Genomic DNA, 12,303 nt, shown 5'->3' on the forward strand with positions numbered 1-12,303 from the left:
AAAATGTCTTAAAATACAATAATTCTAAATTACTCTAAATTGTAATCCACCCAAAATTTATCACATGAAACTTCATTCTTCTTCAATGTGGCATGAATTGAAATATCTTTTGATGATTTCAACAATATTTTTTTCACATCTTCATTGAAGCATATTGATAAGATAAGGAATCAATACAAGGGGAATAAGATTCGAATTACCTTGTTGATCAAATATCTCAAGGCAAGAACATTGTTTGAGATTTGAATCACTCCACAAGCAAGATCTCTGATACCAAAATGATATGGAAATCAACCCAAGGGAAAGTATGGAACGGATTACCTTGATGATCAAGATCAAGAGTAAAGAAAACTCGTTTCTAAACTCGTGATTCGAATCACTCCACAAGAGGTTTGATCAATACCACTTGAATGATTCTACATGCAATCTAAACTACATAGAATTGCAAAGAAACTTAGCCATTGGCTAAAGAAAAGCACAAATGCTTCTTTTACTATATTTTCCAAGTCTACTTACAAATACAACATACATGGCTTTATATAGCCTCAAGATGAAACTATTAAAGGCATTCCAAAAGTTGTAACATTCATACTTAATGGCCATAATTAACCATTATGTTATTGTAACCTAAAGTAAATAAAGAGTCTTAAAATACATTAATGAAATATAATAGCTCTAAATTACTCTGAATTGTAATCCACCCAAAATTTGTAACATGAAACTTCATTCTTCTTCAATGTGGCATGAATTGAAATATCTTTTGATAATTTCATCAATATTTTCTTCACATCTTTATTGAAGCATATTGTATGATTGATGTCTCTTGGTTCATATCATTCTCCACTTCTTCAAGAGGATTCGTCCTCGAATCTATTTGTGAAACTTTGCTGCAAAAAATAAGTTATGGAAATACAAAGGACCTTACAATACTCTCTCACGAGTATATTCTCAAGGAATTTTTAGGCCACTCTTTTTACACTCGTTTACACAAATGAAGCTCTCATTGTCACCTCTCAAAATTTTAGATAGAGCAAAGATTGAATTTTGAACTCTGGGTCGATTAAAAACTAAAAATATAAAAATAAATAAAAATCAAGTTGAAAAGAAACGCAAAGGAAACATATATCCGATCTTGAGCCTAACGTTCTGATACCAAATGATAAGATAAGGAATCACTACAAGGGGAGTAAGATTCGAATTACCTTGTTGATCGAATATCTCAAGACAAGAACATTGTTTGAGATTCTAATCACTCCACAAGCAAGATCGATCATGTCTAGCTTGAATGATTCTTGTTGATCAAATATCTCAATGCAAGAACACTTGCTTGATAATTTTGACAACATTTTCTTCACATCTTTATTGAAGCATATTGTATGATTGATGTCTCGCTACAACAAATATTGGATTAGATAGCTTTCGAAAAATGCTATCATAGACCTTTTATAGCATTTTTCTTACGTCGTGACAGCCCATGTTATTAAAAGTCTGGAACTCTTTATAGCGTTTTTGTATAGCTATAATAAATGTTATAATATAGTACCTAAATATAGCTTATATGCAATGCTATGAAAACATTTTATAGCATTTTTGTTAAAGTTATAAATATGTAAACATAACTAAAATATTATGCTATCATTCATTTTTAATAAACTATATTTATACTATATTTTATGCTATCATTCATTTTTAATAAGCTATATTTATATTTTTAATCTTATGCTATAACAAAAATATAATTGAAATTTAATAATCTACTAACACATTACAAAATAAAGTATTCAACTCGATCTATATAAGAATATCAGACTCGTTACACTAGCACAATTTTCAAATCAGTTCTTCCCCACCCAATACACATAAATAGAACAAAAACTCACTATCCACAATATGTGACATCTTTGATTTTGATCAAATCAAGTACACCAATCCTAAAGGTATTCGAACCGACATCAATGTCTTCTATGTTCCACCCTTTTAACAATGTCAATTGATAAATTGTTCGTTGTTGCTTGTCAATTAGTGCTTCCTTGCTCCAACAAAAACTTATGGTTGGGTTGAGGATTAGGGTTGCCTTATCAATTTGGTATCAGAGCCTAAGTTGCATCTTTGTGGCCGACTCTAGGCAATGTCAATTGACAAATTGGTCGTTGTTTCTTGCCAATTAGTGCTTTCAAGGAATCCTGCAACATTATCAAAGCATATATATCAGTGATTCGAAGAGAAGTGCAAAATAGTACCAAAAGGTTTGACATAAGGTGATTCGAAGAGAAGTGCAAAATAGCAACAAAATCTAAATATCATATAAAAGTAAAAAAGAGAATAGAACATTATTGTTCATCTTATATATGTAAGCACGTTTCATTTCTTAAAAACAGAGCATAGAAACATTAGTTCAAATACTTGCATTACAGCTTCCAATTAGAATTGAAAGGGGAGGGCATTGTCCACTCAAAGTTTACGAGGAAAGAAAGAGCATTACGCTTTTTGATTCCCTTGGATGAAAACCATAACTTTGTAATAAAATCCAATCCTTTCAAATAGCCCTTTTTGATGAAGTGTTGTCCTCATATGATAAACCAAACATAACCATTAAAAAAAAAATTCATATCATGACAAGTAAGGCCAACCAAAAAAAACTTATTAACCAAAGAAAATGACCCTACAAACTAATGAATTCTCTTGAGAAAAAAGAAAAGTAGTCTTTAAAGGGTCTACAAGTATTCTTTCTCCTAGTCACTCCAAGTTAGCAAACAAAAGTCAAAGACCGAAATAAGTCTAACTGGTCTTCTAATTAGGAACAACTTCTTCTAACTGATCTTCTAATTTATCTAAGATCTCAGTTGAAGAAATCCTCAAAATCAAATAAGAAGAAGAATGTGTTGTTGGAAGCCTTAAATGCAAAATAACAGTAACAGTAACAACAGGGCCACACAAGTTCTTGTTGTTGTTGTGTGAAAGTGAGTGATCTTGCCGATCATGTATTTAATAAGTTATACACAAGGAAGGAGAAAAGGAGACCTAATATATCAAAGGAAAAAAAAATCAAGGAGAAAAGGCCAAAAAATTTAGTTATACATAATACAATAGGTATTTTGCTCAAGAAATTTATATGGAGTCCATCAATACGTGTATAAACTTCTTCCTACTACTTGATACTTGCAACATATGTAACCCGTTAACATAAATCATTCCTACCGGTAGAATGTGCTTGAAATAACCTATGAATTAACAAATTCCTCTAAACTTAATTACTTTGTACTCTTAGGCTTATTTTTTTGTTTGTAATCTTCATGTGGTTCCTCAATTTGGGCATGTATTGATCGAACCAACACAATGAAAAATAAAGATAGTTTCTTGTATTATGTTTTTATTCCGTTGATCTAACTCACAAAACTACATTCAACCTTTTAACACAAGACAACAACTACATCTACCTCACAGAACTCACCAATCTACATTAAAAGAAAAATTCTACAGCTAGGAAAATACACACTTAAAAGTAAAGTACATTACTTAATGAAGGACCAAAGGACTGAACTCACAAAAGTTTATTAGTGTGTACTAAATGTAAATGAAAAACTGCATTATTTAGTAGTAGTTCGATCCTTCAATCTAACTCACAGAACTACATTCAAAAGGAAATTAAAAAGGAAGATACAGAGACAAATCACTTAGAATAATTCATCAATGAAATTCTTTACAAAGTGAGCCAAAGAAGATAATAGGAAAAAAAAAAAACAACTAACCTCTATCTTGGATTGTTCAATTTGCAGTGAGGTAGGAGAATAGGGTTTTTCATAGACAAAGCATCAACAATAAACTGTATGCCTCCTCTCAATGCCACCATCTTGAGATCTGATGCAAATTAGAGAAAAAATTTGAAGCACGAAAGAAAGAAGGATGGATCTTGAGGGAAAAATTTTGAAGCACAAAAGAAGGAAGGATGGATTGTTGCGCGAGAGAAAGAAGGCTAGATTTGGTTTTGCCCTAGGGTCTGAGAGAATATGGGTGTCTAGAGGGAAAAGGAGAGAAAAAGAAAGGAAGGTTTTTATACCCGTGATTAGGTTTTTAGGGATAACATTAAAAAAAAAAAAAAAAAAAAAAAAAAAAAAAAAAGAAAAAACCTTTATTTTCTTTCTAATTTATAGCATCTTTTAGAAAATGCTATACAAAAAAGCTATAAAAGATGGTATTTGTTGTAGCGTCTCTTGGTTCATATCACATATTGTATGATTGATGTCTCTTGGTTCATATCACACAACCTCAAAATTACATGAAAAGTTATGATAATGATATAACAGGAAGGAAAACTAAAGAAGTTATTATACATGATAATGAAAAACGAAAAATGTTGGGGCCTTATGCACATAACTCAAAACAGTCAAGATGGGCTCTAATGAAAAAACTGTGGAGAAAATTAGAAGTTAGTTGGTTTATCCTTAACTCGGTTAAATATTTAAGTGGCTGTAGTTTAGTGGTGACAATTCAATGTTGTGGGCGTGGAGACCTGGGCGTGAATCCCAACAGCCACATTTACTTTTTTTCGCTACAAACTATTGAAATTTATTAACATAACTCAAAACACGGGATGGGTTTTTATGTCAAGCAAATTAGAAGTTTGTTGGTTTATCCTTAATCACGAAAGCGATGAATGATGTGTAAATATCCAAGTGGCTGTAGTTTAGTGGTGAGAATTTCGCGTTGTGGCTGTGGAGACCTGGGCTCGAATCACACAGCAGCCACATTTGCTTTTTTTTTTTTAGCTACAAACTATTGAAACATATTAACATAACTCAAAACACGGGATGGGTTTGTATGAACAAACTGGTGAAGCAAATTAGAAGTTTGTTGGTTTATCCTTAATCATGAAAGCGATGAATTTTGGGTAAATATCCAAGTGGCTGTAGTTTAGTGGTGAGAATTCCACGTTGTGGCCGTGGAGACCTGGGCTCGAATCCCAGCAGCCACATTTGCTTTTTTTTTTGCTACAAACTATTGAAACATATTCACATAACTCAAAACACGGATGGGTTTTCATGTGAAGCAAATTAGAAGTTTGTTGGTTTATCCTTAATCATGAAAACGATGAATGATGGGTAAATATCTATGTGGCTGTAGTTTAATGGTGAGAATTCCGCGTTGTGGCCGTGCAGACCTGGGATTAAATCTCACAGCAGCCACATTTGCTTTTTTTAGCTACAAACTATTGAAACATATTAACATAACTCAAAACACGGATGAGTTTTTATATGAAGCAAATTAGAAGTTTGTTGGTTTATCCTTAATCACGAAAGCGATGAATGATGGGTAAATATCCAAGTGGCTGTAGTTTAGTGGTGAGAATTCCGCGTTGTGGCCGTGGAGACCTGGGCTCGTATCACACAGAGCAGCCACATTTGCTTTTTTAAGCTACAAACTATTGAAACATATTAACATAACTCAAAACACGGGATGGGTTTGTATGAACAAACTGGTGAAGCAAATTAGAAGTTTGTTGGTTTATCCTTAATCATAAAAGCGATGAATGATGGGTAAATATCCAAGTGGCTATAGTTTAGTGGTAGAATTCCATGTTGTGGCCGTGGAAACCTGGGCTTGAATCCCAACAGCCACATTTACTTTTTTTTGGCTATAAACTATTGAAGCAAATTAAAAGTTTGTTGGTTTATCCTTAATCATGAAAACGATGAATGATGGGTAAATATTCAAGTGGCTGTAGTTTAGTGGTGAGAATTTCGCATTGTGGTCGTGGAGACCTGGGCTCTAGTCACAGCTGCCACATTTGCTATTTTTTAGCTACAAACTATTGAAACATATTGATATGAACCAAGGAGTTATTGTATTTTATTATTAGCTGCCACATTTGCTATTTTTTAGCTACAAACTATTGAAACATATTGATATGAACCAAGGAGTTATTGTATTTCATTATTGTATTTTAAGACTTTTAATTTACTTTAGGTTACAATTACATAATGGTTAATTATGACCATTAAGTATGAAGGTTACAACTTTTGGAATGTATTCAGTAGTTTCATTTTGAGGCTATATAAAGCCATGTATTACAACTTTTGGAATGTTTTTAGTAGTTTCATTTTGAGGCTATATAAAGTCATGTATGTTGTATTTGTAGGAAGACTTGGAAAATATAGTAAATGAAGCATTTGTGCTTTTCTTTAGCCAATGGCTAAGTTTGTTTGCAATTCTATGTAGTTTAGATTGTATGTAGAATCATTCAAGCTCGACATGATCAATCTTGCTTGTGGAGTGATTCGAATCTCAATCAAGGGTTCTTGTCTCTAGATATTTGATCAACAAGAATCATTCAAGCTAGACATGATCGATCTTGCTTGTGGAGTGATTCGAATCTCAAACAATGTTCTTGTCTTGAGATATTCGATCAACAAGGTAATCCGAATCTTATTCCCCTTGTAGTTGATTCCTTATCTTATCACATATTAACATAACTCAAAACACGGGATGGGTTTGTATGAACAAACTGGTGAAGCAAATTAGAAGTTTGTTGATTTATGCTTAATCATGAAAGCGATGAATGATGGGTACATATCCAAGTGGTTGTAGTTTAGTGGTGAGAATTCCATGTTGTGGTTTTGGAGGCCTGGGCTCGAATCCTAGAAGCCACATTTGCTTTTTTTTGGCTACAAACTATTGAAACATATTCACATAACTCAAAACACGGATGGGTTTTTATGTGGGCTCGAATCCCAGAAGCCACATTTGCTTTTTTTTTTTTGCTACAAACTATTGAAACATATTCACATAACTCAAAACACGGATGGGTTTTTATGTGAAGCAAATTAGAAGTGATATGAACCAAGGGACATCAATCATACAATATACTTCAATGAAGATGTGAAGAAAAGGTTGTCAAAATTATCAAAAGATGTTTTCAATTCATGCTACCTTGAAGAAGAATGAAGTTTGGTTGTTGTAAATTTTGGGTGGGTTACAATTTAGAGTAATTTAGAGTTATTGTAAATTTAGAGTTATATAAAAGCCTTGTATGTTGTATTTGTAAGCAGACTTGAAGATATAGTAAAAGAAGCATTTTTGCTCTTCTTTAGCCAATGGCTAAGTTTCTTTGCAATTCTATGTAGTTTAGGTTGCATGTAGAATCATTCAAGCTCAACATGATCAATCTTGCTTGTGGACTGATTCGAATCTCAATCAAGGGTTCTTGTCTCTAGATATTTGATCAACAAGAATCATTCAAGCTAGACATGATCGATCTTGCTTGTGGAGTGATTCGAATCTCAAACAATGTTCTTGTCTTGAGATATTCGATCAACAAGATAATCCGAATCTTATTCCCCTTGTATTGATTCCTTATCTTATCAAGAAGTTTGTTGGTTTATCCTTAATCACGAAAGCGATGAATGATGGGTAAATATCCAAGTGGCTGTAGTTTAGTGGTGACAATTCTGCGTTGTGGCCGTGGAGACCTGGGCTCAAATTACGGCAGCCACATTTGGTTTTTTTAGCTACAAACTATTGAAACATATTAACATAACTCAAAACACGGATGGGTTTGTATGAACAAACTGGTGAAATATAGAAAGAAGCATTTGTGCTTTTCTTTAGCCAATGACTAAGTTTCTTTGCGCCAATGGCTAAGTTTCTTTGCAATTCTATGTAGTTTAGGTTGCATGTAGAATCATTCAAGCTCAACATGATCAATCTTGCTTGTGGAATTATTCGAATCTCAATCAAGGGTTCTTGTCTCTAGATATTTGATCAACAAGAATCATTCAAGCTAGACATGATCGATCTTGCTTGTGGAGTGATTCGAATCTCAAACAATGTTCTTGTCTTGAGATATTCGATCAACAAGGTAATCCGAATCTTATTCCCCTTGTATTGATTCCTTATCTTATCAAGAAGTTTGTTGGTTTATCCTTAATCACGAAAGCGATGAATGATGGGTAAATATCCAAGTGGCTGTAGTTTAGTGGTGACAATTCTGCGTTGTGGCCGTGGAGACCTGGGCTCAAATTACGGCAGCCACATTTGGTTTTTTTAGCTACAAACCATTGAAACATATTAACATAACTCAAAACACGGATGGGTTTGTATGAACAAACTGGTGAAATATAGAAAGAAGCATTTGTGCTTTTCTTTAGCCAATGGATAAGTTTCTTTGCAATTCTATGTAGTTTAGGTTGCATGTAGAATCATTCAAGCTCGACATGATCAATCTTGCTTGTGGAGTGATTCGAATCTCAAGCAAGTGTTCTTACGTTGAGATATTTGATCAACAAGAATCATTCAAGCTAGACATGATAGATCTTGCTTGTGGAGTGATTCGAATCTCAAACAATGTTCTTGCGTTGAGATATTCGATCAACAAGGTAATCCGAATCTTATTCCCCTTGTATTGATTCCTTATCTTATCATCCTTGGTCTAATTTTCTATACCCCCTCGTTGGTGATGCGGACCAACTCGGGTCCTACCAGTTCTCGTTCTCCTACTTCACCCCAGCACAATGGGGATCTACACCGTTTTCCATATAACGCTTCAAATGGTGTCATCCCGATGGTTGCTTGAAAACTGTTGTTGTACGAGAATTCCATTAAGTTTAGTTTAGTGTCCCAACTCCCCGTAAAATTCATATCACATGCCCGAAGCATGTCTTCCAGGATTTGGTTTAATCGTTCCGTTTGACCATCAGTTTATGGGTGGAAGGCAGTGCTAATGTTGAGGCGGGTACCCAACGCTTTTTGGAGTCCGCGCCGAAAGGCCGACGTAAAACACGGGCCCCAATCCAACACTATTGATACCGGGACTCCATGCAACCTCACAATTTCTTTCACATACGGTTGAGCCCAGTTGTCTATTGTATATGTTGCCTTGCCCGATAGGAAGTGTACCGACTTTGTCAGACGATTGACAATTACCCAAATTACCGTGTGACCCTTTATTTTCTTGGGTAGACCTACTATGAAATCCATAGCAATATTTTCCCATTTCTATTCTGGTATACTTGGAGGTTGTAGTAGTCCAGCGGTTTTCTGCCTAGGGGTTTTTACTTGTTGGCATACCAGACATTACTCACGTATTTCGCGATTTCCTTTTTCATACTTCGCCACCGAAGTGTTGTTTCAGGTCTTGATACATCTTTGTACCACCTTGATGTATTGAGAAGAGTGAGTTGTGTGCTTCAGTTAGGATTTCGTTCTTTATTTCGCTCACAGTTGGGACACATAAACGTCCTTGACATAATAGTCCATCATCTGTTGACTTAGAAAAACCATCCACTGGGTCTACTGTCAACTGGTCTAGGATTTTGTTTAGGCTTGGGTCCTCACGTTGTGAGTCTATGATCCTCTGTCTGAGCGTGGGACGCACTGTCAGTCTGGCTATTTGGGCTATAACCTCCTTGTTTACTACCGCTATGTCAGCTCTCACTCGTGGCTCCCTTGTGATGAGGGCCGACGAGTGTACTGCTTTTCGACTTAGTGCATTAACGACTATGTTTGCTTTTCCAGGGTGGTACTGGATATCTATGTCGTAATCTTTTACCAGCTCTAGCCATCTACGTTGTCTCATGTTCAATTCTTTTTGTGTGAATAAGTATTTTAGACTTTTATGGTCCTTGTAAATCTGGGTCTTTTCGCCATACAGGTAGTGTCGCCAAATTTTTAACGCAAACACCACCGCCGCCAACTCCAAATCATGTGCAGGATGTGTGAATACCACTTCTTTCTTATGGCAGTCTATGCTAACAAAGTTTTCAGCTAGCCAGTCCATTTCTAGTATGACGTCAAAATTCGTCATATCTACTACTTTTAGGTCTATGTGGATGGTTCGTTCAGCTATTACCACTTGTCCATCTTTTACTCTATTTTTCGTGACTAGGTCTACCCCTGCTGGGGTACCGACCGACAATACATGCATTAAGGGTTCTACTACGAACCCTGCTTGTCTGTCACCACGGTGCCAGATGTTCCCGCCTCTTTACTGGTCGTTGCATATACCCTGATCTGTGCGCGGGTTTGCATGGTGTGTTCTCGAATGACCACACCTCTAGGGGGTCCCCTTGGGTTTCCTGTGTCCGTTCCAATATAGAATTGGGTCGTGTGACCTGCACGACCTCACCTATAACATACCCTCGAGCCTGCCATACATTTGCCCCAATGTTGTTTCCCACATTCGCGACACAGAGGTTTTTCCGGTACTAGGTCGCCTGACCTGATGTCGAGGTCTCTGGAGTGGCGATTGGAATTCCATGGGTCCGGCCTCGACTTTTCTTTCCTATGACAACCATTGGCTCCGGGTTTTTCTCCTCCAGAGGTTCCTCCAGGGCCTTGGCCGTCCTCAGGGCCTCTTCGTAAGTTTTCGGGTCAAATGCCTCCAACATGCGACGGGCCTTCAAGTTCAACCCCAACATAAATTTCTCCGTCTGTTTCTCTTCAGTGTCTGCTAGTGACAGTGCGAACCTCTTTTGATAAGAATCACGGTGTTCCAAATGGACCTATTGCCAAGAAGATTCAAAAAATGTAATGAAAATAATTCAAACCTACACGTAGAGAGCTATATTGATTTCAAACATGTCGCATTAGCCACTCAAGCACATCAACATTTGTTTAATTTCATAAATTATGTAAAAGTCAAATGGTCAATTTGACTTATTCTTTGTGGAGATTAAAGGGCATAGGGAATAAATCTCGTCCACAAACATCTTTTGTCGGGAGACTATAAATACCCACAATATGTTATGTAAAATTCAGATTCGTGGATGAATGTAATTCAGATCTCAAATTGAGACGTTTCCCTTAGAAATTCGAGCATCATATTTGTCATTTCTAAGTTTCAAGCAATTCTTGTGGTAGAATTGCACCCGAGCCAATCAATCAAGCCTGGATCGTTGGACTGAGAATTAGGGTTGCCTTATCATCTTTAATTTCATGAATTCTTGATCATACTGATCCACCGTGATATGAATCCAACAACTGATCATTTCCATGTACCCAAAGAAGATTGAAGTATCAAATCAAGAAAATAATGGAGTGGCTGACATTGGAAAGTGATTAGAAGACTTGCCATTGGTAGTGAATTATCAATTACAATTTATGAATGTCTTAATTTCTTCAATTTGTATTTAATAGCATTTATTAGTGATTTGTAGTTGATGGTTGAACTTTATTAGGTTAGGGTTATCTTTTGGGCATATTTAAAGGCATGTAATATTCATGTTTGGAATGAATTGTTGAATACAAACAAAACTGTTACGTTTTTTTGATACCTTTTTGGTGTTATTCTTTTTTTCAAACCTTACTTTAGGTTTGATGTTTAAACCGATTTATTGAACTAGTTTTGATCAATCTATTCAATGTTGGAAGTGCAAAGGGTTTAATAAAAAAGTTATGGTGATAAGAAATGGTATACTTGATTCAGATGATGAATGTGAGGATCATGATTCACAGCTTTTGGAAGAAATCGCTGCATATGATGATGAGTATGTTGAAGAAGGTAATTCCATATCTTTGATCACAAGAAGGGTACTCAATGTTCAAATCAAGGAAGAGAAATTTGAAGATCAAAGGTAAAAACTGGTTCCACACAAGATGTTTGATCAAAGGAAACCCATGCAACTTGATGATTGATAGTGGAAGTTGCACAAATGTGGTAAGCCACTTCCTTGTAAAAAGACTTCAACTTTCTGTACATCCCCATCCAAAACCATACAAACTTCAATGGTTGACAAACAACGAAGAAATTAAGGTGAACTCCCAAGCTCTTATTTCTTTTACTCTTGGAAGATATAAAGATGAAGTCCTTTGTGATGTCGTACCAATGCATGCGAGGGACATCTTATTTGGCCGACCTTGGCAATATGATAGAAAGGTAACATTTGATGGTTTGACGAACAAGTATACTTTTTATGGGAAGAAATTTACTTTTCTTTCATTGTCTCCATATGAAATACATTGTGACCAATTGAAATTGGAGAAGAAAAGAAAAGAATATGAAGAACAACATTGGAGAAAAGAAACTAAGGTAAAAGAGAGAGATAAGAGTAAAAAAAAAAAAAAAAAAGAGAAAAGTGAGGGGCAAAGGATGAGTGAAAACCAAGAAAGAAAAAAGAAGGTGAGGAAAAAAAGTGAGAAAAAAAATATATTAGTAAGAAAAAAAAACAATATTCAGTTCTTGTCCGGAAAGAACGATGAATTTGATTTGAGGACAAATCCTTTTAAAGAAAGGGGGAATGATATGAATCCAACAACTGATCACTCCCATGTATCCGAACGAGCAATTACAAGAAGCAATACCAAGAAGAT

General features: G+C 35.4%; 1 long non-coding RNA gene and 1 other non-coding gene across 2 annotated transcripts; one reads left to right on the forward strand and one right to left on the reverse strand.

Annotated features, from left to right (window-relative positions):
- Positions 1-1,723: 1,723 nt before the first annotated feature.
- LOC147789433 (uncharacterized) lies at positions 1,724-4,083 on the reverse strand. The gene is made up of 2 exons (XR_015411610.1): positions 3,750-4,083; positions 1,724-2,183 (listed from the first exon to the last, which is right to left on the reverse strand). It is a non-coding gene; the product is annotated as an uncharacterized LOC147789433 (long non-coding RNA).
- An 817-nt stretch (positions 4,084-4,900) lies between these two features.
- TRNAH-GUG (transfer RNA histidin (anticodon GUG)) lies at positions 4,901-4,972 on the forward strand. Its single transcript has one exon. It is a non-coding gene; the product is annotated as a tRNA-His (tRNA).
- Positions 4,973-12,303: the final 7,331 nt, after the last annotated feature.

This window comes from Cucurbita pepo, chromosome 14 (assembly GCF_057944985.1).
Source record: "Cucurbita pepo subsp. pepo isolate OVF chromosome 14, ASM5794498v1, whole genome shotgun sequence".
NCBI classification, from domain to species: domain Eukaryota; kingdom Viridiplantae; phylum Streptophyta; class Magnoliopsida; order Cucurbitales; family Cucurbitaceae; genus Cucurbita; species Cucurbita pepo.